Source organism: Trachemys scripta, chromosome 12 (genome assembly GCF_013100865.1).
Source record: "Trachemys scripta elegans isolate TJP31775 chromosome 12, CAS_Tse_1.0, whole genome shotgun sequence".
In the NCBI taxonomy this organism is placed as follows: domain Eukaryota; kingdom Metazoa; phylum Chordata; order Testudines; family Emydidae; genus Trachemys; species Trachemys scripta.
In genome coordinates, this window is record NC_048309.1 from 7,285,457 (window position 1) to 7,305,273 (window position 19,817).

General features: G+C 44.8%; 1 long non-coding RNA gene across 2 annotated transcripts in view; it reads right to left on the reverse strand.

Moving 5' to 3' along the window:
- Positions 1 to 9,879: 9,879 nt before the first annotated feature.
- LOC117886349 overlaps positions 9,880 to 19,817 on the reverse strand; it is a 100,540-nt gene continuing 90,602 nt past the window's right edge. Inside the window, exons 12-13 of one of the 2 annotated variants that reach the window (XR_004647930.1) lie at positions 18,359 to 18,446; positions 9,880 to 10,274 (exon numbers count right to left, since the gene is read on the reverse strand). This is a non-coding gene — a long non-coding RNA (uncharacterized LOC117886349). Of the gene's footprint in view, positions 10,275 to 13,984; positions 18,447 to 19,817 lie in introns of those variants that run through there. The other variant, XR_004647929.1, reaches the window with a different exon arrangement.

Genomic DNA, 19,817 nt, shown 5'->3' on the forward strand with positions numbered 1-19,817 from the left:
GCTTCTGTAGTTGGATAGCCATTCACAGTCTTTGTTTAATCCTGATCTGATAGTGTCAAATTTGCAAATGAACTGAAGCTCAGCAGTTTCTCTTTGGAGTCTGGTCCTGAAGTTTTTTTGCTGTAAGATGGCTACCTTTACATCTGCTATTGTGTGGCCAGGGAGGTTGAAGTGTTCTCCTACAGGTTTTTGTATATTGCCATTCCTGATATCTGACTTGTGTCCATTTATCCTTTTACGTAGTGACTGTCCAGTTTGGCCAATGTACATAGCAGAGGGGCATTGCTGGCACACGATGGCATATATAACATTGGTGGACGTGCAGGTGAATGAACTGGTGATGTTGTAGCTGATCTGGTTAGGTCCTGTGACGGTGTTGCCGGTGTAGATATGTGGGCAGAGTTGGCATCGAGGTTTGTTGCATGGATTGGTTCCTGAGTTAGAGTTGTTATGGTGCGGGGTGTGGTTGCTGGTGAGACTATTCTTAAGGTTGGCGGGTTGTTTGTGGAAGAGAACTGGCCTGCCTCCCAAAGTCAGTGAAAGCGAGGAATCATTGTCCAGGATGGGTTGTAGATCACTGATGATGCGTTGGAGAGGTTTAAGCTGAGGGCTATAGGTGATGGCCAATGGAGTTCTGTTGGTACCCCTCTGATATTTGTCTCTGAAGTAACTTTTTTCTCAGTTCTCACTTCGTCTCACTGATACTTCATCTGTGTCTTTGCAGTTTCTCTTCCTTTTTTTAGTGCAAGGTTTTTCCTCCAAAGATAATGAGAGTATATTAATATAGAGGGTACAGAATCCAGGGGGAAAATACATGAGACAAGAATAATAGCAGCAAAATGTCATTGCAAAGAGAGATCATATTTATGTCATCGGTTGGGGATATTTTAAGCTTACCTACTGTGACGCATGGCTAAAAAGGGTTAAACACCCTGCAAAATAAATAACCCACAGAAGACATGTGGGGAGATAATGTTTGTGTTTTTGTGTATTTACATATGTCTGAGTAGGGTGGGCAATGTCATCAACAGTCCCTGTCTATGCTGTTTTCTGATAATTCAGAGGTCAAAAGAACATCCTAGCATGTAAATGAATTGTAAACATGGGATGTCTCAGTATTCATCTCTCTTTGAAATGTACTGTGAATGGTGGCGGAACAAGCAAATGGCCTTATGTTAATTCGTATAGCTAAGTACCGGTGATGGACCTCCTTCAAAGTCATCCTAATTCCCTTTTGTTCCCTGAGGAATTCCAACTTGTCAAAAGACATGAAATTGTATAAAGGATCCTTGAGTCCTGATTTTGTCATCTCAGATCTGCTTCGACTTCATCAGGGGAAGTTTGAGTCACAAGACTGAGGTCCCAGTTATGCTGGTACACCCTGAATATGAGGTCATAGAGAAATTTCTGACTACCTTTGAACATCGAGGTGAAATTCACCATATCCCAGAGGATCAGCGTATGCCTGTCCTGCTGACCAAATTAACTGGGAAAGCCAGGGAAGTGTTCAGTGAAATGGGTATGAATGAAGTCTTGAATTATGTAAAATATAAAGATACTGTGCTAAAACATTTTAAGTTTACCTCTGAAACTTACAGGTTGAAATTTCTACATTTCTAAATGTCTAATGGTATTTCTTATGTGGAATGTGCTCATAAACTGTTAGGTTTTGTCAGGAAATGGATGACTGGTGAGAAAGCTTGGGGTAATTTTGAACAGTTCATGCAATTAATTACATTTGAACAAATGTTAAATTTGGTGCCAGATGAGGCCCGGGCTGCTATATGCAATGGAAAGCCCAATTCTGTTTTGCAGGCTGCTGAAATTGCAGATGAATTTGTGCAGAATTGAAGTCATGACTGAAGTAAGCCCCTGGGAAAGAATAATCACTATTCACCCCAGTTTAAAAGAAAGGAAGGGTCTAGGAGTAAACCTAACCCCAACATGGATAAAAAAGCTCATGGAACCCCTGCTCCTGATTGCCACTTGCCGCCCCATCCAACCCCCCCTCCTTTCTGACTGTCCCCCCAGGAACCCTGCCCCCATTCAACCCCCTGTTCCCTCCCCGACCGCCCCGACCCCTATCCACAGCCCCACCCCCTGACCACCCCCAACTCCCCTGCCCTCTATCACCTCCCCCCCCCGGCTCCCTGCCCCCTTACTGTGCTGCCTGGGTAAGCAGGGGAGGGGACAGCAGGGGAGGAGCCGAGGGCTAGCCTCCCAGGCCAGGAGCTCGGGGGCCGGGCAGGATGGTCCCGCGGGCCGGATGTGGCCCACGGGCCATAGTTTGCCCACCTCTGATGTAGGGGAAGGGCAGAGTCTCGTGAATTATGTCAGAACTGAGTCTTGGAAGGGTAGTGATGAGTTTATTAGAAACGCAAAGGTGAATGGTGTGGATTGTCGTGGTTGGTGCGACACAGTGTCAGACATTTGGTTAAGAAGTGTTGTGTCCGAGAGAAGGACAAACTGTCAGGCAAGAACATAACTAGATGAGTTTCCTGTAACTGCTCCTTTAGTTAAGATCCACCTGGAGTGGGGGGGATTTTAGTGGTGAACTGACGGTCGGCATTCGAGATAAACTTCCAGCAGACGTTCTGGTAGGGAATGATATTATGACTAAGTTTAATATGGTTAATGTCATAACAAGGTCTCAAGGGAAGTATGGTGCTGACGCCTCTAGTTTTGCCTGATATCAGTGAAAAGAGCTGCGAAGGGGAGGAGATGCCTCCAGCTGGCTCTCCACTAGGACCCCGGTCACACCTACTAGACTCTTTTCTGTATGACTTGATCATTTCAGCTCATATCCAAATGTATTTTATTAACTTTTGAAATGTAGATGTACTGCACTCAATCACGCTGTATCTTGGCCATGGGTTTTTAAAAAATGTAAAGCCCCCAATTGTTGGGGGAATCAGCTTAAAGACGCCTGTGTTCTACCTTGAGCTCTGCCTTAGCCTCACTGTGGGATTTTGGGCAACTCTGTGCCTCACATCTAACCAAATACAAAATGAGGATAATAATGTGGCCTCTTCTTTCAGCACCAACAGTGTCCCACTGTTGCCACCAGTGCTGCCACTCTGCCAAACTATAGCAGAGTTCTGGGTCCTTGCAGGCCAGCTTCCTAGTGGAGGAGAAATCAATGACATGGAGTCTGGGTATACTCTGGCTGTGACGTGCTTTATTTACACCACGGGCAGTCCCAGGAAGCCTCTCTCTCCCAAGAATGGCCTCCAATTAGACAAAATAAAGCATTTTGGGTTCTGACAAATTGACATATTCATCGGAGAGTTCCCCGCCAGCTCTAATCATAATATACATGATTCAAAGCAGCACTGGCAGAGAAAGGATGATCCCAGGGCCGGCTCCAGGGTTTTGGCCGCCACAAGCAGCCAACACAAAACAAAAAAACCAACCCCTCCCCCCAAAAAAGCCGCGATCTGCGGCGGCAATTTGGCAGGAGGTCCTTCACTCCCAGGCGGAATGAGGGACCGTCCGCCGAATTGCCGCCGAATACCTGGACCTGCTGCCCCTCTCCGGAGCGGCTGCCCCAAGCACCTGCTTGAGAAGCTGGTGCCTGGAGCCTGCCCCGGATGATCCTGTAGGGAAGTCACTGGAACAGCACACAGTTCCCAGCTCTGCCACTGACTGTGTGTATGTGATCTTTGGCAAATCACTTAATTTCTGTACTATGGAGAAAATAACCCTTCACCACACTGAAGAGCCTCCACTATCTACGTGAAGTAGTCTGACTCTACTGTGATGCCATCTTAGTGATTCCACTGGAAAGCACACAGTATTATCCTAGCCAGCGAGGGATAGTGGACTCCTTTAAAGGCATGTGTTTGTCCGTGAAAAGAGCTTCCATGCAAGAGCAACAGCCTCAGTGTAACAAATGAGATGCCCTCCTTCAGAGTCAGCAGATCATATGGCGTTAGTCACATGCAACGATTACTGCAACCCAGATGCAAAATGATCCCAAATTCCCTCCCGAAGACCCGAGTAGTCATCCTTTTCTGCTCACAATTACAGAACAGACTAATGGGGCATGAGAGAAAACAAGGCAAATGCATTCCATACATTGGCAAGTGCACTCTTAATTATTCCCTATTTACCCCATCAATCATTTCCTGTCCCAAATGCCAAGTCAGGAGTTGGCCACTTGCACAAATAGACCCTGCAACCACCTGAGATAGTCTTGTGAGCGTCATAGTAACCATGTCAGCCTGTGCGGACGCACAGGCATCACCTCACCATAACTGGAGGCAAAGAGAGTTTCAAGGCACCTTAGCACCTCTCCAGAACTGTCCCTGGTGCAATTTAGAGCATCCATAGGGCTATGCTAATTAGGGTGACCAGACAGCAAGTGTGAAAAATCGGGATGGGGGTGGGGGGTAATAGGAGCTTATATAAGAAAAAGACCCAAAAATCGGTACTGTCCCTATAAAATCAGGACATCTGGTCACCCTAACGCTAATGTACACTGGCTAAAATGTTAGACCCGCAATAGAGGTCTCCTTACGGGATGAGGAGCAAGCAGATACCGGACACAGTGTTGGTATACAATACTCTACATGCTCTTTATTGTTTACAAAACAAACCTTACTCACTCCACATTCACACCCCAAACTATACCAAAGTCCAAAGGTCAGAATGGTCCCGATGGCTAGTCGAGTTTCCTTCTGTCAGGATAAGATCATAAGATGTGGGGAACCGGTAAAACCAGATCTATATTCACACGGGACTCTGGATCAATAAACGACTCCGACTTGCAGAAATCATAGGCATCTATTTATAGTCCATTCCGTTGCGTCATCAATTCTTTGCCTTTGCTTATTAGGCCTTCTACCCGCACAATTCCAAAGAGACAATCCTGGGCGGGCCGCCATGACCCAAGGCGTGCCATTTCCTCCAATTCTTATACAATTTTATACCAGCCCAGCTGGGGTTATTTCCTTTTTTTTTGATGATGATTTTTGATATTTTTCTCAGAACATAAGATTGTTTTTGCACAAAAGAGTTCTAATAGTCCTTGACCTTAAGTCCTTGTTTTGGTGGCTAACTTGCAACGCACACATTCACGTCAAGCATGCATCATTCATACCAGGCCTCAATGACCTGTAACATATCACATGGATATATGAATCACAATGTGTGTATATATATATATATATATATATATATCCCAACAAAAACAGTCCCCTAGAGATCAGTCCGCTGGTCAGGGATCAACGCATTGTGTTGGCCCTATGGCCCAGGCAGCCTCAACATGCCTCCTCATCCTTTCCACCCCTCCAAGGTGCTGCTCTGCCAGCTTTACGTCTCCAGAGCACTGCCTAGCTTATGCCAAAAGCATGGGGAAATATGACCATGTAAGATGGCACCAAGTCTGCAGATAAGGCTTGTGAATGTGAGCTACCCTTTCAGTGAACTTGAGCTCCAAGTCTCAGGTTTGCATCAACACACAAAATCAGATGAGCGTCACATGGCGCTGGAATTTCATCGTGATCACACGGGAGCGATGAAAGGTGTATTTTGGGTGTAGCACAAGGAACCGGATCTAAGGATTTGGGCTGTTCCAGCACCAGGCTAATCAAAGAGCTTATGTGTTCCTCAGCTAGTGACTCAGAACGTTACCTCAGGTGTGCATGTGTCTGCCTGGGAACTCCATTCACCACAACGCTCTGCATCAAAGGGTTTCCCTTATTCAGTGCAAAAAGACCACTGTACTCTAAGGCGATCTGAGAACGGCTCTGGCAGCCCTGTCCTTGAGACCAAGCGGTGAAAGCAGAGGCTGTTGATAAGAGGCACTAGAGAAGGAAGTATTATTAAGGCTCCTGGACTTTCTGATAAATAGAAGTTATTCATATATACATGAATAGGCAGGAATGCACATTTCAAACATAAATTTCCCTGCTCGCCCACCCTCCACCCAAGGATATTCATCTGATTTTTGGTTTTATCCAATAAATACTGATAAAACACCCCCCAATACAAATAATAATAATAATAATAATAATAATGAAATCAGTGTTTATCCAATAAATGCCAGAAAAGTACTGGAAATGTTAACTTGTATCTAAGGGCTTGTCTACAGGGAATAGTAATACAGACTATGGGGGTGAGATTTCTTATGCGCACTTATGTGTTGAATATTAATTGGTCCATGTAGACCCTGCTGGGGCACACTAAAGCTACTACTATTGCTTTAAAGCATACTAGGGAACTTTATAAAGAGATCTCTCATTACAGTATATAATATACATTACTTATTGCCATATATATAAAGAGAAAACCCTTCATCATCCCAATGTTTTGTCTACATAAAACTAAAAAATAGCTTAAAAATAAACCCTGAAAAATGAAATTAACAAATCCTGAATAACAAAAGCCTTATTCATAATCACGTTTTCTGAGTGCAAATGAAACTTGCTTAAAATATCAGCTGCACAAATGTGTAGCAGTCCTAGGCAGCAATTTTTCTTTCGTAACTATGCACTCCTGCAGATACACACTCCCTTTCCTAAGTCGGTGGCCAGCAAAATATGCATAGCAGTAGGGCAGGAAATTCACGGAATAACTGGATAATCAGCCTAAAGGGTGAGTGGAGCCCTATGGGCTTCTCTGACACCTGTGCAAATTACTGACGCGTTCCAGCCAATAAGGCCCTCTTGGGTACTTTTCTCAATGCTCATCTCAGCTAAGATTTTTAAGGAAAAAGAGGGAAAGAAGGAAACAGAAGTCTCACTGCTCCACCTAGTGGAGATGAAAGGGAAGTTGATTCATTCAAAAACAAGCCTAGCTTTTGTGGCGTTTGGGAGAAAAACCAATCTGGAATGCTCTATTTATTAACTATTAATTATTAATTATTAGTAGTATTAGTAGTAGTACTAGTAATAGTTCTGAAGGGTTAAACACTTTCCTGCTTCTGTAGGCTGAGTTCATTGTGCATCTCAGGGGTTCCTTGCATTCCTCTATTCTCCCACTCAAGCTCCCTGTGGGTCACTCTCTATTTCAGGGACTCCCTGAACCCCCACCCCCCCGATCCATCCCTTCTCCTTCCTCGTGCCAGGGGTTTTACCCTCCTCCCAACATTTGTTCCTTCCCTCATGCCTGGGGTTGTTGTTAATTATGGTTATTATTATTGTTGAGCCTAGAGGCCTTAATCAAGACTGGGACTACCATTATGCTAGGTGCTGTAAAGAAGGTGAAGAGCTTTCAGGAAACAGTGAAAACTCCTGAGAAAGGAGCAAAGTGCAAGGCTGACAAGGACCTGATCTCTTATGGCAAATTGCAGGCTCCAGACTTCTTAATGAGTTTTCCTGTTAGCTGTCTCGTAGATCTACTACCTCTCCACAAATATATGGGCATCCCCTGTTCGAGCAGTGCTCTGTAAATGAGAGATGTCTGCAAATAGCTTATAGGTAGAGTGCCAGTAGATGGAGTTCAAGAATATGTTCCTGTTTTTTTGTAGGACTTATTGACATTTTTTATTCAGCTCTTTCCACCCGGGAACCAGCCTGGCTATTCAACAGTGCTCCATTATTTACCTTAAAATAATACCCTCTACTTTTCTAGTTTGGTTTATTTGGCGATCTGATGGTGCTTCGCAACCATTTGTTGACTACTCCTCACTACACAGCAGCCTGCTTATTCAGACAGCTGCTTTCTGCACCAATTAGAAACTTCCATCCTGTCATCCTCCAAACTTAGCCCTAACCAGAGTGCAGTACAGTGGACTACCCTGGACTAGCTCAAGCAGATGTGAGGGGTACGATCCACTGTCAAGTTTCTCACCCACATGGCTATGCTGATCATGATCACTCAGGAAATCCCACCTTTTGAAATATCACATCCTGAAATAGCTTCCTGTTGATTCGACATAGGATTTATTCAGAAGAAATGACTAGGGGACCACAGGCATCTTACTCAGGAAATGAAAAGTCAAATGGAGAACCCTGACCTTCTCATGACATGTCTATGTCAATTCAATTTAGTAATCAGCCATCCTGGACACACTCTCACACACACCCAGTTGGAACTCCAAACATTGCACACAATGTACCCTTCTCTGTGAGTCATTTGGTAAATTCAACCTTCTAACGTTACTCAGTTACACTGAAAGAACACGAACGCAGTCCAGGCCTTGACAGAACAATCCAGGCCAGTGAGGGAAGTCTGCAGTCAGCTGCCTATACTTTGTAAGTCTACATTTGATTTTAAGGCAGCCGGTGGAGCCCTGGAAACCTATTTCTCTTTTCAGGTTACGATGTTTGCCGAAGCAGAGTGGTTAAGCCACAAAGGGAGCACACTATTCTAGGCCACATCACAAAAGCCAGAGTGGCAGCCTCTGTAGCACTTATGTGCTTTACCAATAGTCAGTCACCTGATGTGCCCTGGAAGAGTCTGTAATCTGTGGACCTCATCCTGAAAACGCTTGTCCACATGCCATTAATTTTTACTTGTCCAAGTACTAAAGAGAACAAAATCTGTGATGGTGGCGAGAACATTAGACATGGCTAAATCTGGTTAGCTAGAATGAGAATATGAACCAAAACAGACCAAAGAAGTTCTTTTCAGCCAGGCTGCTTGGATTCCTAGGGACACTCAAAAGAAAATAGTAAAAATATATTGATGGACATGGGAAACCACAATCTTGATTCCAAACCTTTAGTCAGGAGGAGCCAGGGAACAGGGCACTGGGCTATGAGTCAGGAGGCCTAATCCTGGCTCGGCTACTGATTTGGAAAGTCACCCTCTCTGGGCCTGAGTTTGCCCATCTATAAAATGGAGAGAATGATGCTTATGCAGCTTTTCGAAGTATTTTGAGCTCTACAGACAAGAAGTGTTAAATATCCTTATCACTAGACTGTATTGTGTCCAGACCCTGTTCCATTACTTTTTTGCTTGTTTATTTTCAGATACAGATAAAAACCATTTGTATTACAATCATTATATCCTGAGTGCTAGGTCAGGCCAATTTCACCAAAGACCCTTTTCTTTACACAAATAAAGATGTGTTTTATATATAGGAATATATACAGCACATTACACCTGCTCTTCTATTATGTTTCTACTTTCTGTTAACAGAACAAGCGGTCACTGGTAAAGACAGGACCCCTCATCAGTATTTTGTTATAATCCAAACCCTTCCAGCCACTGCCACTAACAATTTAGTGAGCCCTCTGCCTGCTGCTTAGAGTGTGAGCTTGACTTACGTGGCAAGTTCTTATGGGCAAGGATCATCTTTTTGTTAAGGGTTTGTACAGCATGAAGCACAATGGGGCTTGCTTGATGTCTGGGGTCTGTCACAAGACAGCTGGCGGAGAATTAACCAACCTATGACAGGCTCCACTAGGGAGAACGAGCCAACCCAGATCCCCCTCTGGCTAGTTAATTGCCTGGGCCTAGGAAAGGATTATGAGGGCTCAGTCAAGAGGAGAGGGACTTCCCAGAGGACCTGGTTAAGAAGTTCACTGTCACACTGTCTGGAGTGGCTCACGACTGTGGGTGCCAACCTCAGGGCAGATGGTCAAAAGGCAGGGCAGACACACCAAACCGGTTGTGTGTTCTATAATTAGGTTCCAGCAACCTAGTAAAAAGCATGAACTCCTAAAGCACTATAGCAATCTTACCATGGAGACACAGACAGTCCCCTTGGGCATTCCAGTCTATCTTGCCACCCAGGCAAGCTGGACTATGTGATAGATAGTCACTTTACACCAAAAATCACAACAATTTTGGGGTTACTCCCAGTCCCAAAGGACTGGTCACTTACCCCAGGTCTGTTGTATGCAGATCTCAAACCAAAGACAACACCTGTCACCAATCCTGTAATAAACTAAAGATTTATTGACTAAGAAAAGAAACAAGAGAGTTATTTACAAGGTTAAAACAGGAGACATACATACACAAATGAGTTACAGTCTTAGATTTCAAAAGACAATATAAATTTCTATAATAAGGAGCTCTATATGTCCTTTAGGACTGACCCAGGCCAAGCAGCATGGGGATCTCTTGCTTATGTTTAGGAATCTTTGCAGAAAGAGACCTCAATTTCTTCTGGTTAGAGATTTTGATTCCCTCCTCTTCCCCCCGCCCCACACCCCTGTCTGCACACACACTCTCTAGAGTCCAAGCTAATGCTGCAGGGAATCTCTTCATGGGTGAGATGGGGGAGCAACTGACAAAGTCTTTGTTTCCCAGTGGCCCATGATGAGTAGTAGATAACACCTCTTCCGGTGAAATAATATTTCACACTTGGAAATGCTTCTCCCCTGACGGTGGGGAATTTACAATGTTAACAAACATTTGTATAGTTACGGAGCAAACATTTCAACATTACCTGAGAACATGGACTAAGCAGGATTAATACATGCGGCATTCTACAAGCATTTCATAAAGTCTAAAAATTAAACACATTGTTATAACTCTAATATCTATTCTGATAACGTCAACGCACAGGAAAGCCAGACTAGTTTCCAGCTATGCATTCATAAGTGTTCAGTGAGGCCTTGGCATGAGCTGGCACCTGGTCTCCCAGCGTCATAGTCACCAGGAAAGGGAACCTAGGAAGGATACTCCTAGAGGGCAGAGGTTCTGAAGGGGGAGAGCTACAAGTGCCAAGCACTACAGAGACCTGGTCCCAGCAAAAGGTCCTTACCAGCTAGCAGTATGTGGTCCAGATTGTAGAGGAACTACACGCTGCTCCAGAGAAGAGCTGCAGTGATTTGACCTGGGAGGGGGCTGAACCCAGAGAGGGAACACATCCCAGGTGGTAGCAAGAGGCTTGACTCCAGAAGAGGGCCCGGATCAAGAGGGCTTTGCTGGTCACCCATATAGACATGCGCAGATACTGAAGCTAGCCATGGGAAGGGTAAGGTTCAGAGGATAGGGGGATATGTCACTGGGTAGCTGGCCCTCTGAGGGGTCAGGCACCCAGCCTACCTGTGACAGGCTTTGTGAAGGGGAATGAGCCAACCCAGATCTGCCTGTGAGTAGCTAATTGCTGGGATGAAGACTTGTTTGTGTATCATGTTTTGGCCTTCAGTTAAGTAAATTAAACCCCTGAAGGGACACTGTTCACTATATTAAAACCTCATTGAAACCTACATTAAAACCTAGTAGGGGAAACTGAGAAAGGGATGAGTGGGCTGCCAAGGGGTACTCCAGGTGTCTGCCATAGCAGGGCCCCTAGGGGCTCATGCAGTACAAATAAATAATAATAATAATAATTAATAATGATAGCATTTGTTACCATTAATTCAGTCGTTTGGTGAACAGTCCGAAGCAGTGGGCTGTAGCCCATGAAAGTTTATGCTCAAATAAATTTGATAGTCTCTAAGGTGCCAGTCTTACAGCTAAGCTCTCCTACTCCATTAAAGAATGCTTTAAATATTCCTCGATGCCAGAAGAGGGCACCCTTGACTACAGACGGGGAACATCCATTGCTAGAAAAAAATATACTTCAAGGGCACCCCAAGGAAAGCCCTGCCTATGAAGCACAAGACGTGTTACCTGGTCCTGGAAAAATAAAACTAAATAAAATAAAAAATAAAATAAAAAAGCTTTGAAGAACTTGCTGTAATATGTTTTCTCTCCATTTAAAAGACACCTATATGGAAACCAGGGGCTCGGGCAGCAAAAGCACTGAAATAAGGCACCTCACTTTCAAAAAAGACCAAGTCGTTGACATGGATTAACTACGGTTTAACCCAGAGCCATGAGGAAGTTTGGTAGAAGGATGTGATTTATTAGATTGTGTGGCAAAGATAAACGACTACCTCTGGGATGTTTTTCAAAGCTCCAAATTGTGTAATTAAAAAGCAAGACTCTTTCAGCTGTGCTTAAGATATAGAGGGATTTCTCTCTCCGTTTTCTTCTGAATTTCTGCAAGCCTTTATATTAGGAAGTCATCGTAGTGTAATGACCCAAACCTTTTCCAAGCTCCTTGCATACAGGCTGCATGTCTCTCTTCTCTCCCTTTTTACTTGTCTCCTCTCTAATGCTCTAAACAGTCACGCTCTCTTCTCAGAGAGACAATGTGGGTGAGGTAATATCCTTTACTGGACCAACTTCAGCAGAGTTGGTCAAATAAAAGATATTACCTCACCCTCCTTGTCTCTCTAATATCCTGGGAGCAGCACGGCTTCACCTACACTGCACACAACAATCTCTTCTTGCATGGAAATCTCCCCACATCTCTCATGTTTTTGTCACCTCTCCCTGCTCTTCCTGTTCTATCGTTTTTGAGATAGGGTGACCAGAATATATATATTGTAATCTCTTATTTCTCCCATCATAGTGGAAGGAAAAAATAAGTGCCTGTATAGAAGAGAGCAGATGATCACTGTATACAGTGATGAGGACAATAGGCATTCTGTTATTTGCTTTTCAAGACTTCACGCTCTCTTTCTCCCCTTCTGTTTCTAACCCTTCTCTGAAGAAATTCACAGGACAAGACAATATGAATAATTATAGCTAGAAGTTTAGAACCTTTTAGTCAAACAGGACAGGCATTGAGAAATCAAATTGCTTCTCCGATTGTGTTCACAGACCGAATCAAGTGTTTGTAAGGGACGTAGATATACAGCTGGGCAGAAAACTGTTTTCCTGTCCTTTGAAAAAGGTTCAGGATTTCAATTTTTTCCTATTCTGCATTGGGATGAAACCAAGGCTTTTTGAAATTTTCCATGAAAAATGTGAGCCCCCCTCTCTAACAATAGCCAAGTGGTTAGAGCACTCAGCTAGGATGTAGAAAGTCCAAGTACGAGGCCCTGCTCTAGCCTGATTCATTACTCTCTCTCTGTGGCCTAATAAATATTTAATTATTCGTACAGAGTGGAACAGCTCCCGCAAAAGAGATGGATTCTATTGCTAGGTGATTAGGACACTGAATCAGGCAGAGCAGGGATATGAACCCCTCGATCCCCGACTGGGACATTCTGGGGTGGGTCTCATTGGTTCTTTCTCTCCCTGGCTTTGAGCAGAAATTCCTTCCTGGACCTGAGAAACCTTCCCAACATGTTTTTTCCTCAAAAATTCCCCAACTGGCTCTTCTCAGATGCCACAGAGACAGGCACTGTATGAAACACAACACAGACAAATATGCTGCTCCTAATAGGCTGCAAGTGATTGGAAGTGTGGGTGAATTCTTATCAAACATTTCAATAGTAAAGAATAATAGTTTAGACTAAGCTTTTAAAAACTGGAATCCTTTTGGAATTGTGGGTGTGATCAGGCACGTAGACCTCCAAGCTGACCCGTAACTGTACCTACTTTGTACTTGTAGAAACAAAAATGGGGGGCTAGTTAAGGCCAAGTTGAAAACTGCATTTACACAGGGTCTATCATTCTGAAGATCCCCCGAGTGTGTCATAAATTACACATAATTCTCTGGCTCTGCATGTGAACGTCTTCCTCTAGTGGCCAGCCCAAGCAACTACAACAGCCTGCTACAGACTTCCAGGTGACGGGGGTTGCTTTTTCTTAGCTGATGCATTAGAACTTTGCGATTTTGGTGTGATTCCCTATGGTGGCAAATATCTGTCTTTCCAAAATGGCACCTCATATGGGACTTAAACTCCCATGGAGCTCAGGTTCTTGGGATGAGCATTTCCTAAGAGAAGACGTATATGATGAACTGGCTTAGTACTTACGATCATGTCTCTGTAGGTGGTGGATAAGACCATGCTACTTAATAACATTTAATGGAGTTGTTCCTTTAATTCAAGTGGCAGGAGCTTGGGCTTTTAGTGCAAACGGTCCTGAGTTCCGTGTCTGTGCACACAGCTGTAGCATGTTATATACAACTGCACTGAAATGCAGCCACGTCTGGCCGGGAGCATGACCACTAAGCAGCACGCAGCAAGTGAGAGGAAATTTTGCCAGGGCAAATGGCTGCTGATGAAAAGTTCCAGAAAACCTCCCGTCTCAGTCTACACAGAGTAGACAGGAATCTTTTGCAAGGTTTCCTGCGGACACCCCTCCTCCTGCCTGCCTGCTCCTGCCCCTTTCCGCCAGTGGGCCCACAGGGTCAATCTTACTGGGATTCTAGTCTGTTTGGTTCCAGGGAGTGTAGGGAATTCCAGGCCTGGGCTATAATAAGCAATTGATGTATCCTCCACAGTCAGTGGGAATAGCCACCATTTTACCATTTCATGCTGTTTTGTATATGTGTCCCTTCTGCACCATTTACCTGGCCAGGGAGGAAGGGAATGAAGCTATGAGGGGTGTATGGCTATTAACCTTCTGCCTTGGACTGGCCACATTAGCTATTCCTCTAGGCCAGGTGAAATGGCACCTGAAACATCCTTCATCTCCATCGGCTTGAAGGTTTCAGGGACTAAATCTGGGATCTCCCCATTTCCACTCTCGTGTCTGTTATTGGTGCCCATTGGGCAGGAGGGCAGAGCTAACACAGAGATGAAATGAGGGGCACATAATAAGGGAAGCAGCAAACCCGCTCTGAGCCCTACACTGGCAAGGACCCTTAGGAGCTGGCAGGGGTCCCGAGGTGTGGAACACTGCAGCCATGGTTTAATGGCCTGACTAGCATCGAAAAGCAGAGTCATAGTGAAGTCAGTGTGGCGGAAAGGACTGGCAGCCTAGGCAGCTGTGTCCAGGGACTGGAGCTCTGCAGAACTGGTTGGGGTTCTGTAGGGCTTTGGGCCAGAATTTCCCAGAAATCCTGAGCCCCTTCAGCTCCACCGCTGTCCTTCCTACCTCTCTGCAGGGAGGGGGCACAGATCAGAGCGCCTTAAAGGCATTGGGAGCTTACAAAGCTGAGTTCTGAGACCTTCAATTCCCACCTGCCCTGCAGGGGAGTTCCACTGAAAAGCACTAAATTCCAGCAGAAAAGCTACACCCTCACCATGGGTTAGTGGGATTTTAAGACCCCTAGAATCAGATTCATCCACCACTGGTAGCTGTCATGGAGCAACTTGTATCTGTGGGGCTGGAGAATATGACTTGAGCATCCCTCCTGCCGCTGCAAAAACGGCAGGGGTAGAGCATGGGAAGGAAGCCCTGGCCATCAGCCCTTCCCTTCTCTTTTTGTTTCAGAGACACAACACTCTCAGAGCATGCTCTCCTCTGTCTTATGGAAGCTTCCCATGTAAGTGGTTCGCTATGGGCTAATCAGGGTTCATGCTGTTTTTCTGGGGCCATAACATGTTTTTCCTTCTCCATCACAGCTTTTCCACTGGCTTTCAAAGAACATACACGTGTAGTGACACCAAACTCAGACGTGCTTGCGTTAGGTATACATACAGAGGGTGGAGCAGCTGGCGTGACCCAGATGAGATGATTCTGATCTTGGACCTCTGGCTGATGGAGCTATACAATCTGTTTGAACATCCCTCCATTTGCCAGGAAGATGTGGACGTAGCTAGATCAGTAACAAATGGGATTCAAACTACATGCTGGCAATCAAGAATCACGAGTAATCCTATAGCTGTGCTACGTTGTTTGGGCTGCAAAGAAAATTGATGCTGTTTTGCTTGCCAGTAGAGAAGACACCAATGAGAATTATCTTCTCCCTCTCCAACCAGCGTCATATAGTTTCTTTTTCAGTTGCTGCTGACTTGCTCCCAGTGTCCAGCTTTTTGGTGAGGATAATGTGATCACCTGGGAGCTGTGAGGTTCCCGGAGAGAAGCGCCAAATCCACAGATCAGGATTAGCGATAAATGCATGGAAAAAAGGACTTTCCTGAAAAAGCATGTGAATGCTCTTACTGTGTGACTAGCTAATGAAGATCCGCTTAGTAGTCTCTGCACATTCTTCAGCTGCAGGGTGTGTTCATTGATTCTGTGTCTCCGGCTACTTTAGTCTTCTTTGCTTATTGCATCCAGGTTAAATTAAACAGACAAAAGGCCACTGCTGAAATGCTAAGACCCAATGGGGATTGCATTAATGGTTACCAATTCCAACTGGAAAATTGGTGCTTAGATTTTTTATAGCCCGCCGTGTGGAGCTATTTCATCCAGCAGCAATAGGTAGGTCACCTCTAATTACCAGGGGTGAAATCCAACTCAGTGCGCCTTGCGCTGTCTCATTAATAAGGAATGAATATGAAAATTCATGGCTGGGAGTTTTCTCTTGGGAAAACACCTAGGCACACATTTCTATGGTTTATTACAACTCCCTGCTAAATTGAAGACTTTGGAGTTATAAGTGTGTCGATCCAAACTCTTCCCAGGTGAAGCTGGTGCTGGAGTACCCCAGCAATGAGTTAGTAACTAGAGCGGGTGGAGAAAGGTCGTTCTGGTTCACGGAGGATTTTCGATAGGTCAGAATCTGGTTTTGTTCGGACTTGGAATGCAAATCAGCAAGTTTTAAATGATTGGTGAAAGGGAATGGAGCTTTGGCACCAGAGTCGTCCACCTGGAAGGCTGCCCCAGAGACGCGGACCCTTGAAGCTCTGGGCATCCGGGCTGCTGAGGAGACGCAAGCCTGGGAGCTTGGGAGTCATGGCTACCAGGCATGGCACACCAAGCGGGCTGCCAAGGAGCCAGGTGGCTGATCTAGCAAGAGGCCAGGCAAGTTTCATTAGGGGCCTGGCGGGCAGGGCTCCATCACATCTTCATTGAAATGGAACCGTCTCCATGGAACATTTCGATTATGACAAATCAGCAAATTCAGATGAAAAAAGGTTTCAGTGGCATTTTTTCACCCAGCTCTAATTATTAGTATTTGTATTACAGTAGCAGCTAGAGGTCCCAACCGACGGCCTGAGTGTGTGTGGTGCTGTACATACACAGAACGTGCTAAATAGGCAAAGGGTGCGAGTGGGGAAACAAAGAGGGGAAGTGACTTGCTTTAGGTCATACAGCAGATCAGTGGCAGAGCCAGGCCTCTTCATTCCCACTCCAGTGCTTTGTGCACTAAGCCACGCTGCCTTTCCTGCAGAGTATGGTTCTCTTTATAACTGCCTACATGGATAGATTAGATAGGTTAGCCAAAAACATTAGATAGACTGATTAAATAGATAGGCCGCTCTTCAGGGAACAAACTGGCTCTTTGTATGTGTTTGCACAGCTCCTAGCACAATGGAGTCCCAATCCTAATTAAAGCTCTGAGTGCTAAAATAATATAAATATTAAATAATAAGACAGATCTCCTGGAATTACACTGGGAATGAATTTTGATCCTCCTGTGGTATATCGAGAGGCTCATCATCTTTGCTATGTAGACTGAATGGCTGCTGATACAGGGGCTCTTTGACTGGTGCCATTCAGGTGAATGCGTGGCTATTCTTAGCTTCACTTAACTCAGTAACGGAGAGATGTGACTCATCTTTCAAACTGTGTTGTCCCTGGTCTATAATTAGTTCACCAATAAGTGTCATGTGCTCTATTACAGTTAGATCATAAACTCTTCAGAGCAGGACTCGTTGGAACATTGGGCACTGGGCACTGTCTAGCTAATCATATTTGGACCCTTTTCTCTGAATCAGAGTGATGGCATCTCATATTGAAGAAAACAAGAATCCAATGCACTCAAGGTGTCAGATCTTTCATTCTGAAGCAGTTATTCACTACCCGTTAAGAACACACGAGCAGATCATGGAAAGCTGAGGGTGGCCAGGGCAGTCTAAGATGCCTGTGAATTCTGTGACCGGCACTGGATATTTACTTCCTTTTTTGGCCAAATTCCTTCCTCTGCCTTCCGCAGAAGTCTCACTGTCAATGGCTGCTGCTTGGTTTTTATTGCTTTGCATCCCATTTTTTCAGAGGCAAATCCTTTAATCATCAGTAGGATCAATGTCTGGGTGGGTGGGGTTAGTTCAGGAACTCTTAACACACCTTCATTTCTCCTGCCATGATCATCTTCAGTGTGTGTCTCCACTACTTTCTCTTACACTGCAGAGCTACTGTTAGTGCCAGGCTAGCTCTGTCTGACAGCCTCTTCTCTGCTATAAACCTCTACTTTCAGGGGTTTATAACTCAAACGTCAAATACTGAAGCCTAGCTCACAATTTTCCCACTTGCAGGAGTCTAACTCAAAGCCATATATTTCACCTTGTTTTTATTACAAGTAGTACTTAGCACTCAAAGCATGGCTCCAAATGCTGGGCACTGAGGAAGAGATGGGAGGCAGATCTTGAATTCAGTGGAAATGAAAAGGTTAAGATGGATGTTACAAGGATGGACCGAGTTTGGAATAAATGAATTAGGGGAAGGGGAAGGTGGTACCTATTATAGACATGAGGGGATTCTGGCTTTCATGGTTTGGGCCTGGGAAAAGAACATCAGAAGAATATATAGGAAATAGGGTTTTAAACTTAGAAATGGAGGGTAAGAGAAAGATTTGAAGACCCAAAACTGGATGGACAGATGTCATACAAGAGGATTTGAGTACCTGCGGAGTTTCCGAGGAACTGCTTCAAGACCGACTGGAATGGAGAAGGAGGACTCGAAGAGCTGACCCCATAGAGATGGGGCTAAGGCTAGAAGAAGAGGAAGAAGACTTAGCACTCCAAGTGTTCTACCGATAATAACTAATTAAACCTCACTGCTACCCTGCTAGGTAAGAAGGTCGGTGTAAGTATGTTCCTCCCATATCCTAGAACTTTGGATGGACACACTGTAGGTAAACTGAAATAAATAAAATACCCCGATGGAAAAGTTTTATGGATTTTAATAGGTATGCAAGCAATAGAGTTCAGCAGAAACACGAGGCCAGGTTCTGCCAACTTTGTGCATGTGGGCTGGATCCAAAGTCATTGGAAAGACACCAGTGGGCTTTGAATCAGTCTAAAATTGGAACGTTTCTATGGGCCAGGCCCAAAGCTCATTGAAGTCAACAGGAGTATGTCCATTGACTTTCTAGGCTTTCAATGAGGCCCTTATACAGAACATGATGGTAAAGCTACGACTTTCTATGAAACTAGAGGATGGTCAAAAACAACATACAGAAAAGTTATTCTTTTCTAATTCTATGGGATTTTCCCTACAGGAAGATAAGGGATATTAAAGGGATCAGAAAGGTTAAAGGACTCGTTCTTTATCTTTAAGGTTCCATGGACTTGACCCCTCAGTGTGGTTTTATGCCAGTCCCAGCAGCTAGGCTGCCTCTAAAGATATCCTGCGGCGTTCACCTTAATGGCCTAATCCTAAAAGTGAGCCCTTTGGACTCAGTGCAGGCCAAGCAGGCACCATCATGACTCACAGGATCAGGGCCTGACGTTACTACTCTGATCTCACCCCCTGGCATTCTCTTAGCCTTTAGCGGAGACATTTCAAAACAGCTACTAGTGGGCATACCTTACTGCACTCTATTTCTTATGAGGGCGTGAGGGGAACACTTTCTCTTGATAAACTCGAAAATATGGGCGGGGTTAAAAAAAAGTCCCGGCAAACAACATTCGAAACGATTTAGAACAGGCAATCCATCGTTAGTGACCAAGCAGTTACTTAGACTGTACACTCCTTGGGCCAGGGATCATATGTGTATGTACAGCGCCTAGCACAATGGGGCGCTGATTCGCAGAGGGTGGCCTGCTGCTGCCACTGCCATACATATAATAGATAATTATTATTAAAAGTTCTCTTGAACGTATCACCTCTAAAGAAGAGTTTCCATTTCTCCTGCCTCTCCTTTTCTCAGCTCCTCATCCTAAGGAGACTGCTCCCTTTTTCTAGAGAGAGGTTTTCAGCTGCCGAGGAAGCTCTGGTGAAAGAGGTGGACAGGTGCCCATGGCAACAGGATAGCTAGTGGGCCTGACAAAGTCCTGCTCCATCACAGAGCAAAAGCTTCTGTAATCAATTATCAACAAGCAATCATTCATCTGCAAGTCTGGCACTTACCCTTGAGAACT